This window comes from Nerophis lumbriciformis, linkage group LG05 (genome assembly GCF_033978685.3).
Source record: "Nerophis lumbriciformis linkage group LG05, RoL_Nlum_v2.1, whole genome shotgun sequence".
NCBI classification, from domain to species: Eukaryota; Metazoa; Chordata; class Actinopteri; order Syngnathiformes; family Syngnathidae; genus Nerophis; species Nerophis lumbriciformis.
This window is the reverse complement of record NC_084552.2, coordinates 41,372,906-41,395,332: the sequence shown is the minus strand read 5'-3', so window position 1 is coordinate 41,395,332 and position 22,427 is coordinate 41,372,906. Positions and strand designations below refer to the sequence as shown.

Below are 22,427 nucleotides of genomic sequence, written 5' to 3'. Positions count from 1 at the left end.
ATTGCAGAACTGCGGCGACTAATTATGCCAGATTATGCCCTTCAACTGTCAATCATTATCACATTGGCAAGAAGGCAGCCCCAGAAAGCCAATCAATAAGCTTGTGTGCGGTGTAAAGGGTCGAGCTTCAGCCTGAGTGGCCATTTCCGCCTGCCGCTAGTGTTTTACTTGCTTCTATTCAATAGCGTAACATTATTTCTGAACTTTAAAAAGTGCTGTGGACATGTCCCCCTTTACCAACCCAAATCACTTTCATGTATATAGTGCCTTCTTGACTTATAGAACTTGGGCTAGCATTTTGTTTAGTTCATCCTCAAAAACAGCAGGTCCTAGAAACTATTACAGCGTTGTGTTTTTGCAGTGGAACCTTATCAGCACGTCTAAATAAAACAAAAAAGTGGTACCGTACATAAAATATTTTTGACTAAAGCTTTTGCTTTATGTACTTAAAAAAACAGCGCAATGCAAATGAAGAATCTTTGAATAGTGTTTTTGCAATATACCATTAAAAACAGCACTCTATTTGACTGTGTTTTGGCAGTTGATTCTTGAAAATTGCAGAGTAGTCCTGTCATATAGAGGATATTTGGCTTGTTGTAGATCCTTACCAATCATCAGCAAGCCTGAAAACGACAAAAACAGCAGGTGGTGATGATCCCTTCAAGGAGTGTCATTGTAGTCGATTGACCTTCATTTTGTTTAACAAGAAACATCCTGACATAAATATTCCTGAAAGTAGCAGATGCAATAACGAAAGGCAAGCAGACGTCCTAAAAGTCCATCTGTTGTGTTGCAGAAAGATAGCAAGGCAAGATTAAGCAGTGAGGCTGAAAGATTTTGAGATGTTAATGTAAAATGGTGCATTTTATTCATTAAAAATCCAACCTGCTGAACTAATATTTATCACCTAGTCAGCTGCTGGTGTTGGTCCACTGTGTTTCATCAAGTCCAGAGTCAATGCAGCTGTGTACCAAGAGATTTTAGAGCACTACATGCTTCCATCGGCTCCCCAAACCATTGCTGACCGTGGGAACTTCACACTGGATTTCAACTTGGATTTTGCTCCTCTCCAGCCTTCCTCCAGACTCTAGCGCTTTGACTTCCAAATGAAATACAAAACTTGCTTTCATCTGAAAACAGGACTCTGGACCACTCTGCAACTGTGCAGTGCTTCTTTTCCATAGCCCAAGTTAGACGCTTCTAGAGATTTTAGAGCACTTCATGCTTCCATCTGTTGAAAAGCTCTATGGAGATGATGATTTCATTTTCCAGCATGATCTGGCACCTGCCCACAGTGCCAAAACCACCAGTAACTGGTGTACGGACCATGGCATTACTGCCCTCGATTGGCCTGCCAACTCCCCTGACCTGAACCCCATAGAGAATGTGTGGGGTATTGTAAAGAAGAAGCTGAAAGACACCAGACCCAATAATGCAAATGAGCAAAAGGCCGCTATTGAAGCATCCTGGGCATCCATAACACCTCAGCAATGCCACAGGCTGATTGCCTCTGTGCCACGCCGCATTGATGCAGTAATCCGTTCAAAAGGATTCCCAACCAAGTACTGAATGCATTAATTGACATTTTCAAATGTTTGATTTTGTTTTGCTGTTATAAATCTTTTTTTTTTTTTACTTGGTCCGAGGAAATATTCAAATTTTTTGAGATAGGATTTTTTAGTTTTCTTAAGCTGTATGCCATAATCAGCAATATTGAAATAATAAAAGGCTTGCAATATTTCAGTTGATGTGTAATGAATCCAGAATGTATGACATTTTGTTTTTTTAATTGCATTACAGAAAATAAAGGACTTTATCACAATGTTCAAATTTTCTGAGACAGTCCTGTACAGTGTAGCTCTTGGCTTTACTCGGAAGGTAGTGTTGATTTAATATTGTTAAGTAGAATAATTTCTTATTTCAGTGTTCTTTCAATATTTCAAATTAAGTAGGGTGTAAACTGTGTATGTCCCCCATGGGGGACATTATAGAAAATTATTTCAAACCTATTGGTTTATATGGCTTTATTTTGATCAAATTGTTTTCTCCAGAACACCTCACCAATGAGGTGACCATCCTTTCCCTTCCTTCTCTGCTAGTGTGTACCTTGGGAACTTCTATTAAAAAAGATGCCCCCCACCCCCACCTCCTGACAGCCACCCATCAAGCTGGGCTGCAATTTAAAAGGCAGTCAGTCCAGAAGGCTGCCTATCAGCTTGGCTGCCAGGAAGCAACTTTGACCATCTTCTCCTTTCATTTCAGTTTTTTGTACTTTTTCCACATTAAATGCTCAAAAGAGTCATCATGAGACATACTATTTAGTTACACAGCACTCCTGTCGTATAAAGGATCTTTGACTAGCAGGTGGTCCCCAAAAACAGCACAGTGCTTTTGAAATATAGAGGATCTTTGACCAGCTTTTTGCAGTGGCTCCTTAAAACATTGTGCCCCTGTCATATAAGGGATCTTTGACCAGTGTTTTTGCAGTGGGTCTTTAAAACATTGTGCTCCTGTCATATAGGGGATCTTTGACCAGTGTTTTTGCAGTGGGTCTTTAAAAACCGAACACTTCTGTCACATAGGGGATTATTGTTTAACTTTTTGTTTGTTTGTTTTTTGCATTGTGTACATTAATAAAATTAGCAGAGCACTTATGTCATTAGAGGAGATTTGATTTGTGTTTTTGCAGTAGATCCTTAAAAACAACAGAGCATTCCTGCAGGAAATCGTTGTCCTGCATTAATATGGGAAGTCCTTAAAACATCAGAGTGCTCCTGTCATTGAGAGAATCTTTGTCCAGCGTTTTGGCACTAGGCCCTTAAAAACATCAGAGCCCTCCTGTCATATAGAGGATCTTAGACAAGTGTTTGATTTGCATTATGTGGCCTACTAGAAACAGTATATGACTCCTGTTGTATAAAATATATTTGAATTGTGTTTTTGCACTTGGTCCTTAAAAACATCAGAGCCCTCCTGTCATATAGTGGATCTTTGACCAGTCTTATTGTAGTAGGTATTGAAAACATCAGAGCCCTCCTGTCGTATAGAGGATCTTAGACAAGTCTTTGTTTTGCATTATGTGGCCTAATAGTAAAAAGTCTAGCACTCCTGTAATATAAAAATATCTTTGATTAGTGTTTTTTTAATTTATTTTGTTACATACTAAAAACTGCACAGTACTCTTGTTGTATAGAGGATCTTTGACTAGGGTTTTTACAGTAGGTCCTCAGTTGCAGTTGGTTCTCCAAAACAGCAGGGCGTTCCTGTCATATAAAGGATCGTTGTCCATGTTGTCCATATACATCCGAGTGCTCCTATCATATAGAGGATCTTTGACTAGTGTTTTTTTGTTGCTGTTTTTTTTTTTTTTGCATCATACTAATAACAGAAGAGTATTCATGTTATACAGTGGATCTTTGACTTGGGTTTTTACAGTAAGTCCTTAAAAACAGCAGTTGGTCTTCAAAAACAGCAGACTGATCATGTAATATAGAGGATCTTTAAAAAGAGCAGAACGCTCTTGTCATATAAAGGATGTTTGGCCAGAAAATTAGCATTGGTTTCTTAAAAGCAGAAGAGCACCCCTGTCACATATAGGATATTTGATTAAACCTACTTGTCATTCATTCATCCATCCATCCATTTTCTACCGCTTGTCCCTTTCGGGGTCGTGGGGGGTGCTGGAGACTATCTCAGCTGCATTCGAGCGGAAGGCGGGGTGCACCATGGACAAGTCGCCAACCCATCGCAGTACTTGAAAATATGTTGCCCCAACAGACAATTAGCACACATTGTTAATTGTTCAATGAAAAAAAAAGCAAAAACAACTTTGACATAAATCTTTCTGTGCTGCTAATTGAGACAGCAGAAAGGCGTCGACTGTTCCATTCCTCCGCTAAACGCCTATTAGATGGCGTTTACCAGATGGTCCGTCTTTGAATGTCATTGGCGGGCCAGTTGTTTTCTGCTCGAGCCGATCTGGCGAGCGTCAGCGTGGTTTGACAACTTGGCCTGGGATTGATTTCATCTTTCAGCACCCAGCAAACATTTCTGACAAAGACATATGGTGGAGAGAAGTGTGCAACAGCAGGCTGCCAAGCCTCCGAGCCCGCTGGATTGTTTTTACGCTTGATTATTTGAGGCAACATGCACATTTAGACAAGCGCTGCAGTCAGCAGGGGGGCTGGTCAAAGATCCTCTATATGACAGGAGAGGACCTACTGCAAAAACACAAGTCGAAGAACATTTAACTTCACTGTACAAACCTGAAATCTAAAATATGGAAGTGAATTGTGCTGCTAGTTGAATAGTTCTAACATAGATGATGGGTTTATAATCACAATAACATGACATGATAACAACCAACAGGTGTCATTATTCAGCTTTAAATCAAACAACTGAAGTTGTGTCACCTTGAGAATGCTCTAATGTGGTGGTCTTCATTCAAGGCCAATTATAAGACATGAATCAATGTAGGGCAGACAAGCAGTTGTTGTTTTACGACCTGCTGATAAACCGGAGTTAATCATTCGCTATGTAGCTTTTGAAACCAAAAAAAAAAAAATCCCAACAATGCAGATGTGGTAAAATGTCACGTAGCACTGATAAGCTGCCTCGCTGTAATTGCAAGAAGATGATTTTATTGGACTTGTAAAAAAGGATTTGTCACGTCCTTCTTGGGCTTTTGCATGCATTGATAAGACTAACTAGTGATGATGGCAACAGCACTGTACAACACTCCAGCAGATGTACGCCTTGCATATCAACCAGGAGTAAATTTAGCATTTTGACAGCAGATATTCACACGCTTTAGCCGCTCGCTCGCCACCAGCCTGCCACAATCAATTGCACGTTTGCCAAGCATTATCTTCCAGCTCGGGACAAAAAAAAACAAGGCATGGCGATATGCCGGCCATCAATCACATGATTAATTCAACTCTACCACCACCACACTTTTTGAAAGTGAACCCTGCATTAATTTACCAGACCTTGAATGCCTTACACATAATCAGTGCCTGCATTTGTTCTATTATACATCCATTTTCTTGTTTACGTCCTTTAATTTTTTCTTAACCAGTGTTGAATCAAAGATTTTCTCTGAGACAGAAACTTTCTGCTATGTTTAAGGATCTAGTGCTTGTCAAAGATCCTCAATAGGACAGGAATTTCTTCTTCCCTCCTAAAATGAAATATTAGTGTTAAATAGTGCAAAGATTGGACAATAGTTGTTTGCTCTTGTCCTGCTCTTAATGTGTCGGGTTTGTTTTGTATTTTGTCATCCTGCAGCTCTTCAACTATCGGGAAGTTTTCTTGAGTGCTGAAAGGTAAGCAGTTGTTGTCCTTTTTTGTGCAATTTTACACTTTATTTAAAGGGGATCTACACTTGTCTTTGTAAGTTTGCCTATCGTTCACAATCATTATGAAAGACATGACGACGGATGGAATTTTTAAAATACATTCTAAATATTAAACGTAAATGAAAGTCCTCTTACAGCGCAGCCAATGGGAGCTCCACTAAGCCGCCCATAAAATACAGTAAATAAACATTCAAAAAGTGCCAACAATACTCTATTTACATTTGGTGATTTGAATGTCAAGCAAGTATTAGTGATATTATTATTATAAGCGCTAACGCAGACAAACTATAGCGGCGCCGTGATCACTACCGTGTCTCCCTACGTTTACATCTTCGAGTGGTCTGCTGCTTCTTCGCTTCCTTGCTCCCTGTAAGTTTATTGTAGATCATAGATCATGCATCTCACCTGGAAAATAGATGGCTGAGGTAAGTTTATTGTAGATCCTAGATCATGCATCTCACTTTGAAAATAGATGGCTGAGGACGTATTCCGACAAGTTGGGGTCATTTTGACAGCCATTCAGGACCTGGAACTGGCGAAGATGACACTAAAAGTGCTTGTTCCCCCCCGCACCTCCACCCCGTTTCTTTGCAAGGATTATGAGACATTCCTTATCTAAATGTGAATATATTAAAAAGTTAAAGTACCAATGATTGTCACACACACATTAGGTGTGGCAAAATTCTCTGCATTTGACCCATCACCCCCTGGGAGGTGAGGGGAGCAGTGGGCAGCAGCGGTGGCCGCGCCCAGGAATCATTTTTGGTGATTTGACCCCCAATTCCAACCTTTGATGCTGAGTGCCAGCAGGGAGGTAATGGGTCCCATTTTTATAGTCTTTGGTATGACTCGGCCAGGGTTTGAACTCACAACCTACCAATCTCAGGGCGAACACTCTAACTATGAACATCCTAACAGTCGGCATCCTAATGACAGCAGATATTGTACAGTAAGTGATGTTTTATTATGTTTGTTGGCTCTCATAAAGTCTGCAGTGAGTAACAATCAGTGATGAAGAAAAAAAAAAGCAAACGTTGTGATGACCAAAGTACGTAAATATTAAATTGTATTATAAATGTGCTTGTTACTACCGTACATTACATATATATATACTTACATCACGTATATAAAACCCTAGTGGAGGTGTTTGGATGATTTTGTTAGGGGCTCTATGGACGGAATTGAATGGCTCCCATAGGCTCCATTTTAAGCGAACTTTTGATCAAATGTATTTAATATTTAGAATGCATTAAAAAAACAAAAAACATCTGTTGTCATGTCTTTCATAATGATTGTGAACGATGGGCAAAATTCCAAAGAAGTGCTGTTTCCCTTTAAAGCCGGAAAGACAGTGGCCATGTTAGTTATGCAATGTATGCAACTGTGTCTGGGGGTGCTACAATATGCTGTGATTGCACGCCATTGTCAATTTAGAATTCAGTATCGTGTGTGGTGGACAGTTTGCAGCAGTGCGGGCATAATTAGTGTTCGGCTTTGGACATGTCATAGCGTCTTATTATTATTATTGTTATGTCGTCTGCTCACTTCAAGATGTCTCCTTGTCTGTACAAAGGGGCTCAGGTGTGCGCCTTCAGCCTTTTCCCCCTTAATTTATATTAGTGTAACGCTCCTCCAGCCATGCCACATGGCACCTCATGCAGCATGCTTCTGTTCTTGCATCACACTATATTAACCAAGAAAAAGCAAAAGGAAATAGCCCCGAACTTTGAGGGAAAAGTCATGGCAAGGCCAAATTAGTAATAGTAGTTGGAGTAATTTATTTGTTATTATTGTTAATACATACAGTATTGTGGCACTTCTGCAGGAAAGACACTATAGTGAATTACAACCTTGTTTGGTCACATGACTATAATTAGTTACTGTAGTGTGCTGTATTGTGATGGTTTTAAGGCCAAGATATTTTCTAACGATATTTTTATTACACATTTGATTATTATTATTAGTAGTAGTAGTAGTATTGTTATCATCGTTATCATTACAATACATTTTGGCAGTAAATATCGCTGCATTATTATCATTTTATGTATCTATTTTTTACTCTTTTTTTTTTTTTTTTTTTTTTTTTTTTTTCCAAGCACGGCAAAAGCAAAAAAATTACAAAGTTGATATAATTTGGTTACAATAGAGGATTAAACACAATTAAATATATATTTTATGACTAATATTTTTTTAAACATTTGGTCGTATTAAACTGTGGTCTAAATATCGCCAATGCAGTATGATGAAGATGCAAAAAATTATAGGAAGTTTACATAATTTGGTTACATCCAAAGCGCTCATTTCAATACAAACAAGTATTTTTTTAGTTTATGTATTTGTTTAATTAAAAAAATTAAGGGCAAGACATAGGCAAGCAAATGAGAACGTTTGTACTGTTTGGTTACACTGGAGGAGTTAACTTTATCAGCATGTGTATTAGTATTATTTTTGAAAAATGTTGCAATATTGTATTGTGGTATTTATGTTTTTCACCAAAGTAGTATGCTGACAATGTAAACAATATGGGAAGTTGACATTTTTGGTTACATTCGAAGAGCTCATTCCAACATAAATATGTATTGTTATTATTAAAATAAATATTATAAAAAAAAATTCTGATACAGGGATGTTTTTTTCAGGCAAGGTACTACCATGAAGAGGGGGACAAATGTTATTCGGTTAAATTAGATGAGCTAACTTTAACATCTGTGTAAGTATTATGTTTCGGGTTTATTTTGGTTGCATTTTTTTAAAGTTATGCAATGATGTCCTGTTTTTCGAGGCAAGACAGTGTGCTTAAAAAGCAAAATATACAGCAAGCTAGCCTTATTTGGTTACATTAGAGGAGCTATCTTGATCATTATTCTATTTTTTTATGCACTATCATGATGCCTTTCAAAGCAAAGCATTATGCTCAAAAGACTAAAAATACAAAAAGTTCACCCTGTTTGTGTAAATTAGATGAGTTAACTTTTTCCATCCAATGTGATGCAGCATCATTTCATGTGGTATAACTAATGAAGTTTCCAGTTGTTGCTTAGTAAAATATGGTTATTAAATGAATTGCTGATTGTAACCCGACCTATTCTCTAAGATCAAAAGTGTTTGCTATTGATTTTATTTACATAGCCTTCTTATATTTTGAACACAGTGCAAATCAAAAGCAATTGTTTCCAAGTGCATGCGTAAATCAATGTGTGTCCCCCCCCCCCTTCACCCTACGCTCAATACTTCCAATTTATGTTTTAATTACGATGATCTACTAAGTGCAGAGAGGCTCCAGTTGGCAGGCCTGCAATCAGCATCAACAAGGCTGGCTGGCATTGTTACGTTGCATGTCGGAACTGGAATTTCAATATATTCGAAGCACTTATCTTTATATGCACGGCTACTGCTGCATGGACTCTTGCATGCCTTGCTACGGAACACTGTTTGCTTCAGACTGCACACATTTGTTCTTGAAGGACAATGCATCATTTGATCGCATGCAATTAACTGCTGAAAACCAACGTGCCATTTAAGTGGTGCCTGGCACGCCTTAAAACCCGTAAATTTTACTGACTCTGGTAATTAGGACAAATCGATAAAGCAGTCGCCTTTTACTGCTTTACTGACGCCATAAACACTGTTAACAAAGTCATGTTTGGAAAGCTACTGTAGAAAACAACACAGCACAGTATTACGTTTAGATTTGTGTTCATGCTGATTCAATTGAATGCCAAAAACGTCATTCGTTGTCTGGATATGAGTGACTTTTTTTTTTACACACAGTTACTCATTCGAATAATATTGACCTTTTCTACCCCCTTTTTTTAATTCTGTTCAGTATCTTTGAATGAGGCAAGATATCGCCTGTTCTCAACTTTTAGAGCAAGAGTTCTATTGGTTTTGAATCATACCTAGCAAATATAGCAATATTTATTAATGTCAATGTACTGCCGGTCACAATTTTAAAATATTACAAGCCCTATTAGTTTTGAATGCTACCTGAGTCAGTTAGACAAGTCACAACTATTGGAGCATGAGGTCTATTGGTTTTGAATGATACCGAGCGAAGAAAGCTATAGTAAATTGAACATTGTTAGCAGGCTGCTGTCAGTGTTTTGTAATTATTATTCATAATTAATAAAGCCCTATTAGTTTTGAATGCCATCTGTGACAAGATGCTGATGATGATCTCAATTGGGGAAAGCGTTCTATTGGTTTGAATGATACCTCGGAAAGGTAGCTACCAGTCAGAATTGTATTAATAAAAATCAACCTAACAGGCACAAAAACATTGTTTACAACGTTGACTGTACATACATGTCCTTTAAAACTGACTTTGAAACAATGTTGCAAAATAGTTGTATTTTTAAATTGATGTCCAACGTTGGATCCATGTTGTTGGTTGGGATATGACCAAATTTCATTGGTCAAATTAACGTCACAACCTGACATTGAACAAACGTCGTCAAAAAGAATGTTGTTCCAACGTTATATTTGTGTTGTAGAATATTGGCTGGGAATTTACCAAAATGCAATGGTCAAAATAGCCCAACATTGATTAAACGTAGTCGAAAAGCATGTTGTTTCAACGTTATGTTTGAGTTGCTCAACTTCAGGACCTAATTCAACGAGATCTCTACGTTGTTTTAATGTCTTGTGCCTGATGGGAAAGCCGTATTATTTTCAAATGTCATATACATAAACCAATTGCAGGCAAATTATTGGAGCAGGAGTTCTATTAGTTTTGAATGATCCCTTGCAGAGAAAGATACCTTGTTGCATTGCCAGTGCATTAGTTTTATCAGTTTCAATTATTTTGCTTTACCAATACAAACTCCCTATTGATTTTCAACTTCATCCACTTCAGCGTTGCACAAAAAAGGTGTTTTCTTTAACCATCTTGGTCATGTTTATCCAGCTCTGTTGTGTTCCATTTGGCCAAACATGCCTTTTACTAGCTTTCAGTGAAAATAAATCAAAGTCCTACAATGTTATCGACGCCTCCATCGGCGGCTAATCTCATTGCAAAGCATGCACCTGCGCCTTCTATATCCCCTTTTGAAAAGTAAGTAATTAAAGTTAAACTTGCCACATCTTACACGTCCCCCTTCCAACCACCGCCACCTTGAATCCCCTCAAAGCTTCGGGCGGTTTATCAGCATCATGGGGGGTTCAGGCAATCTGAGCTGGAAGTACGACATGCTCATCGACTTCGGATGTAATCTCTTTGGTGGCCTGACGCGTCCAGTCAGAGTTCAGCTGTAGCGATAGCGGCCTGGCTGAAGCTAGGTTATTTCTAGGTACTCCTGCGTGTAGCACAAATGCAGTATTTGCCAACACAAGCTTTGATTGATATATTCAGAATCAGAATCAGAATCAGAATCAGCTTTATTGTCATTACGCAAGGTAACGAGATTGAGGCCATTCCATACAGTGCGATGTGTGCATGCTAGAAAAACAATGTGCAAATATATAAAAATATAAAAAATGTAGAAGTGCAATGAATATGGTGTGAAATGAATATATACATGAAAAAAAAACAAAAAAAAACAGGGTGGTTGGTGGAATGGGTTATTGCACCGAAGAGAAGGCAGTTATGAGGGACAATGGGGCAGTCCGTTCAGGATGGTTATGGCCCTGGGGAAGAAGCTGTTCTTTAGCCTGTTTGTTTTGGTTTTAATGCACCTGTAGCACTTCCCAGAGGGCAGCAGGTGGAACAGGTCAGAGCCAGGGTGGGTGCTGTCCTTGATGATGGCACTGGCTCTGTTGAGGCAGCGGGAGGTGTAGATGTCCGTCAGAGAGGGGAGAGGGCGGCCGATGATCTTCTGAGCCGTCTTGACCACTCTTTGCAGCCTCTCCCTGTCTGCTGCAGTGCAGCTGCCGTACCATACCGTAATACAGTAGGTCAGCAGGCTCTCGATGGACGAGCGGTAGAAGGTCAGCAGCAGGTCAGGCTTCAGGTTGTACTTCCCGAGGACTCTAAGGAAGTGTAGCCGCTGCTGAGCCTTCTTGATGATTGATGTGGTGTTGACTGTCCAGGAGAAGTCATTAGAGATGTGGACTCCAAGGTACCTGAAGGTGTGGACCCTCTCTACACGCTCGCCGTTGATGTAGAGGGGGGCAGGGTCGGTGCTGCTCCTCCTGAAGTCGACGAACAGAAAGTAAGACGTCTGAAAAAGCGTTGTCTTCTATTCAAGGACACTTTATTTCTATATTTGGGGTATAGGACGATACTTTCCTCTAGAAAACCTCGGATGGTTCTTTTTATATGCCGGCTCAAAGAAACACTTCCTATGTTGTCGAGATATGCTTTGGTTTAAATTTGGCATAAATCTTACTCCAGAGTCACAGTCACGTTTTTTGAGTCTGCCTACAAGATGTTCAATTCTGGAAGCATTCACAGATTACAAATGAAACCACCCCCCACCCTCTCCAAAAGTATCACGATTAATCTTTTGAAAATGTATACTGTTATATAAAGTATATACTGTATATTGAGGTTGTTGGTGCTATTTTCTTTCCAGATACTCAAAAATAAACATCTTAGGCATTACCGGTATATAGATTCACCCGGTCACACCATTAGGTACACCTGCAGACTCGATTCAGACTCTGCATAAAACAGCTGCTTTTATCAATATTTATAATTTTAATGCACATGGCAAGATTAGAGGACAATAATACTTTGTCCTACCTTTTTTTGTGTTTCCTCAGATTGAAACAGAGGGGGAGGAGCTTTTCCCTCCCTGGCTAAGCAATTGTACTAAATGTCCAAATAAGTGCTTCCACCTCACGGTGCAAAACCCGGCGAGCAGAGGCCTCCGAAACTGTGCGCAGGCTCACTCCAAAATGTATGAACCTTAATATTTGATGCTTTGACTTTGTTTAACAGGACTAGTCATCCAACGTTTTAACATAAGTCGGAAAAGACTAAATTCATCACACAGTAGGTCCCCTTTAAGCAGGATTTCTGGTACCCATAAGTTGACACTAAGTACAGATTTTTCTCTGCCAAAGTGGCACACTTCGAATTTGCGTCCTGGTAATCAGATATCCTCAGAGCTGATTCAGGTCTCTGTCACGCGTGGTCGGCCTGACACAGTATGTGCCGGTCAATCAGAACAACAGCTGGCGGTTCAGGTCTAAAACATCAGTTGTAGGTACTAGTTTGGCTCTGGTACATTTGGCACATACAGTTGGCAGAGGAGATATTAACATGTCAGCTGACATCTTAACCTAACTAAAAATGTATGTACATAAGTGGTCAAAAGTATTGGGACACCTGATTCTTACGCCAATAAACTGGGAATGTAAGATTGTCTCCCTAAAACTGATTATAACACCAGAGGATTCCTGTAGAAAACTGTTGTAGTAACAGGAAACATCCTTTGCACAAGAGTGTAAGCAGAGTATCAAGGTGCCTCGTGGGCGCTGGCTCCAAGCTTTATGGGATGGCGCCCAGCTGTCACTCTAGCGTTGTGAATCTGCCACGCCGTAATATCTTAATTGTTTCAAATTAAATGCTCGTAAAACGGCAAAGGGAATTAGTTTTTCCCTCTCTCTCTCTTTGGCTCAACTTGCGTGTTAAAAAACGAAATGAGTTTTTATGGTTTGTTAGCCCGTCAGCCAATCAGAGCGGTGTTATGAATCACATGTCCTCGACTAAAAGAGTCCCTCATTTGTCCACCTTTATCTTAATAAACTAGAATATCCTGTGGGGGGATTTGTAGGTTTCGTTGCCTCTCTATCTTGCTCACGCCACTGCTTGCTGAGCTTTAGCCTATTTCACACAGCGCGCACACATTCGGGTGCACACTCACGCAACCATGCGCACGCATAGCAGCCGTACATGCACCCTGTGAATAATCAGCTTTTCTAATCATTGTGTTCCGAACACATAAAAAGGCTTTTTTTTTTTTAAACACTCTGAATGGATATCAGCCTTTCCATTTAGCATCCCCCTCTGCCTTGTTGACTTGACACTCTCCACTTCTGCACTAAATGAAGCCCACAGCAGGCGACTCAGGCGAGGCAATTATGTGGCGTCACATGTCGCAAAGTGGCTCCGAAGGCGATTATCGTAGAAATAAAAGCAAACGGAGAAAGAGGACTCCACTTGGAGGCCAAACTGAAAGCACAGCCATTGTTGCCTAGCGATGATCGCAAGTGCTTATTGAAACACTCATCTGCAAGAATTCCATTTGCTACAATGTGAATTTATCTTGGGGTGCTGCCCCCAAGTGGTCAAGCTATCAAATTCTCCACAGTTGAATCTGAATTGTTTTTCTATCACAGTCCCAATGTTGTATACCCACAAAAAATATTTGTAGGGTATTAAAAAAAACAAGGATTAGCTTGTTAATTTAAAGCGGGGGTCAGCAACCTGCGGCTCTTTAGTGCCGCCCTCGTGGCTCCCTGGAGCTTTTTCAAAAAAGTATGAAAATAGAAAAAGATGGGGGAAAAAATATAATTTTCTTTTAATAGGGTTTCTGTAGGAGGACAGCATGACACAAACCTCCCTAATTAGAACTCCCACTGTTTATATTAAACATGATTCTCAGATGAGAAGTATTTGGCGAGCGCTGTTTTGTCCTACTAATTTTGGCGGTCGTTGAACTCCCCGTAGTTTGTTTACATGTATAACTTTCTTCGATGCCAGAGAAAGATATGTTTTATGCCACTCCTTCTTTGTCTCATTTTGTCCACCAATCGTTTTATGCTGTGTGTGAATGCACAAAGGTGAGCTTTGTCGATGTTTTTGACTGGAGTGTGGAGTGCTTATCAAGCATATTTGGTCAGTGCATGACTGCAAGCTAATCGAAGCTAACATGCTATTTAGGCTAGCTGTATGTACATATTTCATCATTAGGCCTCGTTTGTAGGTATATTTGAGCTCATCTAATTTCCTTTACTTATGTCCTCTGTGTATTTAATTTATATATGCATTTCTCATGACATATTATCTGTATTTAATATTGCCTACATGTCTGATAGTTGCTTGTGTGCCGTTATAGACCACAGCAAACGTTACCCAGCTTGCATAGATTGTAATAAATCCATTAGAAGAAGACACCCCGCCATTTCCTTAAACTTGGACACACACATCTATAACTTTGGCCATTCTAAGCCAGTAATTTCCAGGAGTTATCTCATCCTGTGAGAAGCCTGCGTTTTACTAATGTTTTTCAATGTTTTCCACAGAGCGAAAAATATCTTGCGGCGTATCTCAGGGATCAATACTCGGACCAAAATTGTTCAATTTCTATATAAATGACTTTTGTAAAGTTACAAAGGACTTAAAGTTAGTATTATTTGCAGATGATACAACAGCATTTTGTTCAGGAGAGAACACACAGAAGATAATACAAATAATAACAGAAGAAATTAACAAATTAAGAAGGTGGTTTGACAAAAACAGACTATCTTTGAATCTCAGTAAGACTAAAATAATGTTATTTGGTAACAATAGAAGAGAAAGTCAAACATAAATACAAATAGAAGGAGTAAATATGAAAAGGGTAAAAGAAAACCAATTTTGGGGTGTAATAATAGATGATAAAATGAATTGGGAATCTCATGTAAAAAATATATAACAAAGTAGCAAGAAATATGTCAATAATGAATAAAGCAAAACATGTTCTAGACCAAAAATCACTTCATATTCTTTACTGCTCACTAGTGTTACCATATCTGAGTTATTGTGTAGAAATATGGGGAAACTACTACAAATGTGCGCTTCATTCACCAACTGTATTACAAAAAAGATCAATTAGAAAATACATAATGTTGGATATAGAGAACATACCAACCCTTAATTTATTAAATGACAATTATTGAAATTCAACGATTTTGTGCATTTGCAAACAGCTAAAATGATGTACAAAGCAAACTATAACCTGCTACCCAAGAATGTACTACAATTCTTCTCAACAGAAGAGGAAAAATATAACCATAGAGGAAAATCTAATTTAAAACATTTGTATGCTCGTACAACACTTAAAACTTTTAGTATATCAGTATGTGGAATTAAATTATGGAACGAGTTAACCAAAGAAATTAAACAAAGCACCAATATGATTCAGTTTAAGAGACGGCTCAAACTACAAGTGTTCACAAAGTACACAGAACAAAAATTATGATGAACGTCTTGAACCCTTTTTTTTTTTTTTTTTTTTTTTTTTTTATTGAGACAAAGATTATTTATGTATTTAATATTTGTATGCGTACTATGGTCTTTTATTTATTTCTTAATTATTTGTTCAGTGTTCTGTTACAGAGAACAAGGAAATTGGATAACATTGCTATGGTATGAACAGGGGTAGGATTAAATAAGCTCTGCTTCTTCCTACTCCTTTTCGGACATGCTGTAATGAAACAACTGGAATTGTGTGATGTATTACATTGTATCGTATACATGTTCGAAATAAACTGAAACTGAACTGAACTGAAATGTTGTAAAATTGTGTAGAATAAATATTACATTTCAACATTTCTGTCAACGAAGATTTGTGTCAGCCTGCGACACAAATTGTGATAGTAGGCTGATATAGCTAATATAGACACTTATATCATGTGTTGACTTCATTATATCACTTATTGGAGGCTTTTGATTTTTTGCGGTTCCAGACAGATTTTTCTTTGTATTTTTGGTCCAATATGGCTCTTTAAACATTTTGGGTTGCCGACCCCTGATTTTAAGGGTCCTTTTATGCAAAACCGACTTTTCTTACCTGTTGGTACCTGTTTTTGTGTATTTGCGATCCCCATGATTACTGAAAATTTAAAAATCTAACCATGGCGGAGATTTTAATAAAATAATCGTGCCTTCTTCCAAAAAAAAAAAAATGCTTCAAACAAGTCGTTTATATCTCCATATATGGTAAAGGTTTACCCGAAGAGCTCTGCCATTTTTATTCAGTTGTCGTCCAAAGTTGTAGCCAATAAGTTCCTTCTTTTTCTCTATCCTCTTGTTGTGGGGCAGACTGGCTTGTACATACAAATGCGTGCTAAAATCCTCTGCTGTTGCCATTTCTAAAAAAAGAAAAACATTTGTGTGTGGTTTTAACTTGTATCTGTCAGTAGACTCGAAATCTGGAGGAAGATGTTGGCGCTTAAATAAGACAAAACAACCCATTTTGGAGAGATAGACTGAAGGTGGCTTTAATTTGCACGTAAAACTAAATATATGCAAAATGTGAAACAAAGCACCACCATTACGTGTTAAAGAAGTGTTTTAAATATAGAAAAAAATCATAATATGAACCCTTTAAATGAATCCATACATTTTATGTATGCTGATTGTATAACAATTGACATGTAGATCGACAGATGATGACATGGATATTGAGTGAAAACTTGTCTAACTTGCATCCAACCTATACGACACAGTAATAATGGACATGTAGACCGACCAATGACTGCACGAGCACTGACTGGAAAGAAATCCAAAAAAACCAATTTCCTGATCTTTTACATTATTAGCGCTGATAGCTCCCAACAGCTCTCACACGGCCCATCTCTGAAATGGCGTCTTGCTCCCGTTCTTTCTCTTTTCCATGTTTGTGGTCTTTCGCTGTGTGCACAACTAATGGCCAGGGTGTAATCCACTGGCTAATCTGCTGACAGTGTGTGTGACAAGGCATTAGCTTTGTGTCACTGCTTGCCATGCTGTGCGGCTACATTTGTGTGTGTGTGTGTGTGTGTACAGTGTGTGTCACAATAAGGCTATTCTAGCATACAAAATATGTCGCTAAAACTACATGTTTAGCGTTTGCTACATCGATTTGACATGACCTTTGGCGGCGTTTACTTGTCATCCCACTGTGGTTAATAAGACGGCAGGTCCGAGGTGGTGGATGCGACAAATAACCTAAGTGGACTTTGTGCGTCAGATCAAAGATCCTCTATATGCTCTTTTTATGGACCAACTGCAAAAATGCTAGCCTTACTAAATGTTATTTTTATAAAATTATTCTTATTAATAATAATAGTAATAGTAATGGCAGCACGGTGGAAGAGGGGTTAGTGCGTCTGCCTCACAATACGAAGGTCCTGAGTAGTCGCAAATTAAATCCCGGCCTCTGGATTTTTGCAAGTTCTCCCCGTGACTGTGTGGGTTCCCTCCGGGTACTCCGGCTTCCTCCCACCTCCAAAAACATGCACCTGGGGATAGGTTGATTGGCAACACTAAATTGGCCCTAGTGTGTGAATGTGAGTGTGAATGTTGTCTGTCTGTCTGTGTTGGCCCTGCGATGAGGTGGCGACTTGTCCAGGGTGTACTCCGCCTTCTGCCCGATTGTAGCTGAGATAGGCTCCAGCACCCCCTGTGACCCCGAAGGGAATAAGCGGTAGAAAATGGATGGGATGGATGGATGGATAATAGTAATTTCTGATATCTGAATACAACACCATGAATAATAGAAGCACTTGTCAAAAACAAGTGCCTCCAAGTTGTATTCCACACCCCTCCAAGCCTTATGCACAATCCTAATCAAGTAAAGCAGCCAACGTAAAATTAATTTCCCCATCAAGCGGGACTCGAGCGATAACAATCGTTCTTAAGCGGATCTATCTAATCCTGGGTCGACATCGAGATTGACTTGTTTATGGTCGCCAGCCAAGCGCGCCTATAAAGGACGGGCGAAAAGGTATTTTCTGTTTTTAAGGGCACACTGCAAAAATGCAGGCAAAGATCTTCCATATGATAGGACCTCTCTGCTGTTTATAAGGACTAACTGCACAAGAAAATAAAGATCATCCTGTTGTTTTATAAGGACACGCTGCAAAAATTCAGTCAAAAATTCTCTGTAGCAGGTTATTCAACTGGCAGCCAGGGGCTAAATTTGGCTCGGTAATGACATTATATTGGCCCCTCAGTTCAGTTCAAAACTTGGGAGAAAATTTTTGCAGCAAATTCCAAAAAAACAGTATGGTGCTTTTTTTGTATAGAGGGCTCTAGACCACTATAAACACATTGGCCGATTCTTCCATTGACATTTTAACTTTGCTAGCAAACATAGAACAAACTTGCTGTTTAAATAACCGCGACGTTCCTCAAGGCACCCCTTTCAAGGGGAACTGCGCTTTTTTTGGAATTTTGCCTATCGTTCACAATCATTATGAAAGACATGACGACGGATAGATTTTTTTTAATGCATTCTAACTTGTAAATAAAAGTCTGCTTACAGCAGAGCCAATGGGAGCTCCTCTATTTCGCCCGTAAAATCCAATAAATAACCATTCAAAACCGCCAGCAATACTCATTTACATTTTGTGATTTGAATATTAACCAGGTATTAGTGATATTGTTATAAAAAGCAGACAAACTATTTACAGCGGCACCGTAATCACTACCATGTCTCCCTACGTTTACATCGAGTGGCCTGCTGCTTCCTCGCTTCCCTGCTCCCTGAAAGTGTATTCTACATCATAAATCATGCATCTCACCTGCACAGAAGAAGTCTGAGTAGGTATTCCGATCATTTGGTACACTTTGCCATTTAGAACCTGAAACCAGCAAAAAGACGCGCATTCCACCACGTCCCCACTCCGTTTCTTTGTAAGGACTATGAGTCATTCTTCACTTAAATGGTAATATATGATCATCCTAGCAGTCGGCATCCTAATGACCACAGACAGTGAGTGATGTTTTATTATGTTTGTTGGCTCTTATAAAGTCTACAGTAAGTTATAATCAGTGATGTAGAAAAAAAAGCAAACTTTGTGATGCGTTTTTGAAATTAATGCTTAAATAAATAGAATGATCAAAATATGTATAATATTAAATGTTATTATAAATGTGCCCGTTACTACATTGCATATATACTTACAGCATGTATATAAAACCTCAATGGAGGTGTTTGGATGTTTTTTAAGGGCTTTATAGGCGAAATTGCACGGCCCCCATAGGCTCCATTGTAAGCAAACTTTTGATTGCATTTATTTAATATTTATATTGCAAATACAAAAAATAAATAATAACATCCATCATCATGTCCTTCATAATGATTGTGAACGATAGGCAAAATAAAAAAAATAAAAAAGTGCAGTTCCCCTTTAAGTCCTCTCCTTTTTGGCTGTTACATTTTTTTGTTATAGGATTTATGTAACTAAAATGTTACTGTAGCGTGTTTACTTCAGTAGTCAGAAGTCATTTGTTTAACTTCTTTAGTTATACTAGCAGTGTTCCAAAAGGTTCCATTTTTAGGTCCTCTTTTTTTCATCATTTGGGCTGTTCAACTGGTGAGAGACACACATTTTACAGCAGATTCCTAAAAACGCTAGAAAGCTGTCGTAGAGATGATATTTGACTAGCTTTTTTGCAGAATGTTCTTAAATATAGCAGAGTGCTCTTGTAATTCTAACAAAAAAAATATACCAAAATCAAATGATTATTGAGAGACTCACATTTTTGCAGCAGATTCTGAAAAACACTTCAGTGCTGTCATAAAGTATTTTTCCACTAAAAGTACAGGAACTTTAAGTCAATGAAGCTTTTAAGTTCCTGGAACCAAAGGTTCCTGTAGAGGTGTGTGGTTTGTGTTTACATAGTCCAGGGTAGTTTATACAAATCAGGCTGATGACGTATGGAGGAGTGGTTTAGTATATTGCTATACTAATACCGTGTAAATTAACAGACGATATTAATTCATATTTATTTTACTGAAGTGTAAATAAATAAAACACAAAACAATAATATACAAAACGATATGATTTAAAAACAAAGTTGACCAGATTATACATAAAAATACAGCTAAACTTTTGTCCACAGTGTCCAACAGTCAGAAAGTTTTCCCCTCAGTAAATGATGAATTCATGAGGGTCAGGCGAGTACTTACTCACTCTGACATCACATGGACAAAGATAAGACCTTCTGGAGGAACGTTCTGTGGTCAGAGGAAACAAAAATTGAGCTGTTTGGCCACAATACCCAGCAATATGTTTGGAGGAGAAAAGCTAAGGCCTTTAGTCCCAGGAACACCTTTCCTCCCGTCAAGCATGGTGGTGGTAGTATTATGCTCTGGGTCTGTTTTGCTGCCAATGGAACTGGTGCTTTACAGAGAGTAAATGGGACAATGAAAAAGGAGGATTACCTCCAAATTCTTCAGGACAACCTAAAATCATCAGGCCGGAGGTTGGGTCTTGAGCGCAGTTGGGTGTTCCAACAGGACAATGACCCCAAATACACATCAAAAGTGGTAAAGGAATGTCTAAATCAGGCTAGAATTAAGGTTTTAGAATGCCCCCCCCCCCAAAGTCCTGACTTAAATGTGTGGACAATGCTGAAGAAACAAGTCCATGTCAGAAAACCAACTCATTTAGCTGAACTGCACCAATTTTGTCAAGAGGAGTGGTCAAAAATTCAACCAGAAGCTTGTGGATGGCTACCAAAAGCGCCTCATTGCAGTGAAACTTGCCAAGGGACATGTAACCAAATATTAACATTGCTGTATGCAGAGGTGGGACCAAGTCATTGCTTTGCAAGTCACAAGTAAGTCTCAAGTCTTTGCCCTCAAGTCTCGAGTCAAGTCCCGAGTCAAGACAGGCAAGTCCGAGTCAAGTCCAAAGTCAAGACTGGAAAGTCTCAAGTCAAGTCCCAAGTCCTGCATTTTGAGTTTCGAGTCCTTTCAAGTCGTTTTAACCACAGACTAATATATTTACACAGATTGTGTATACTTTTAAAATGCTGTATTTATTTATTAAAACAAGTGCATTTGAAATTGCAGGGAAAAAGATAGTGCTGACATCACACTTCAAAATAGCACTATTAACCAGTCATTTTAAACATGTAGCTCATTCCTTTACAGAATAAACACATTTGAAAAAACAAGTGCAACTGTACTTATTTGCACAAAAGTGTTAACATTGTATTTTTATGGCATATTGCATTGTAACTAGTTCCACAACAGTTTCTGTCCTGTTCTTACCTTATCTCATTGATCTCATCTCATACTGTATGTGTGTTGTGTGCGTACACATGAAAAACATAACAAATATATGAACATAACAATGAACAGAGTTGTACTTTTTAGATGTCAGGGCCCTATGCAATATGTACACATATTCTTAATATAGTATACATTTTAACTGACCTTTATTTGACTATGTTTGTCTTTTTGTAGGTGGCTAAAATACGCGGTGCTGCTGACCGCCGTCTAACGTTACGTTACTGTGTGTGATACATTGACTAACGTAATGTTACTGTTTGTGATACATTGACTAACGTTACGTTACTGTGTGTGATACATTGACTAACGTAACGTTATGTGTAGGTACCTCATGCAACCCTGCTTAAAAAAATCACTTGACAAAAAGTATGAATAAGGTAGCGAACTGCAGTGGACGCAACAGATTGCCGTGTTTGCAATGACGTTATAACCATAGACATCTTATATGTAGACGCAGCATTGGTTGCTGCGACGTGAGCAATTTGGCCGCCATCTTGAAGTGGTGATGAGGAGCCGGCGAGCAGCCTAAACTGACAGTTGACAGGTAGAAAACAAAGATGCCGGGCTGGTGTTCAGCGTTTTCCTGCTCAAATGAGCGGACTGTTGAAAATATTAATCGGGGGATTACTTTTCGCAAGTAAGATTTAACATTAACGTACTATTGGTTGTATTTTATGAAAATAACATTACCACAGAGTTGAGAAGGAGCAAAGATCTTCAATATTTGTATGTGAAAATCACAAAGAAATCTTCTGGGGGAGGATGACCCCCCTACAGGGGTTTGGTTTACAAACTTTCAGCCCCACCTAAAACAAAATTCACCAGCCGCCACTGATTATGATGCATTCTCATTTTAGGCAAAGTATAAGACAATACTTTCTTAACAGTATAATTGTAACCAGGAATAAGTCTTCAAGTAAAAATATTCAAATACTAACATTGTTGGGTAAAACAGAATTTGGTTTTATTCTGAATCCAGTGAAACAGATTGGTGGTTTTAGCTGATATAAAGACTTTCAGGTGTTTATATATGTTTAAGTATTTGGCAGACGCTTTTATCCAAAGCGACTTACATAAAAAATACATATAAAACAATCAGTGTAAACATTATCATTTAAGGGAAGAATGGAATAGA

The 22,427-nt window shown here is 38.6% G+C and overlaps 1 protein-coding gene across 45 annotated transcripts in view; it reads left to right on the top strand.

Annotated features, from left to right (window-relative positions):
• Positions 1-22,427, top strand: part of LOC133606391 (receptor-type tyrosine-protein phosphatase delta-like) — a 589,160-nt gene that overhangs the window by 345,553 nt on the left and 221,180 nt on the right. For all 45 annotated transcript variants that reach the window (XM_061960314.2, XM_061960281.2, XM_061960279.2 and 42 more), the window contains exon 8: positions 5,287-5,324. The gene's annotated coding sequence lies outside the window, so the exon portion shown is untranslated. The remainder of the gene's footprint in view (positions 1-5,286; positions 5,325-22,427) is intronic.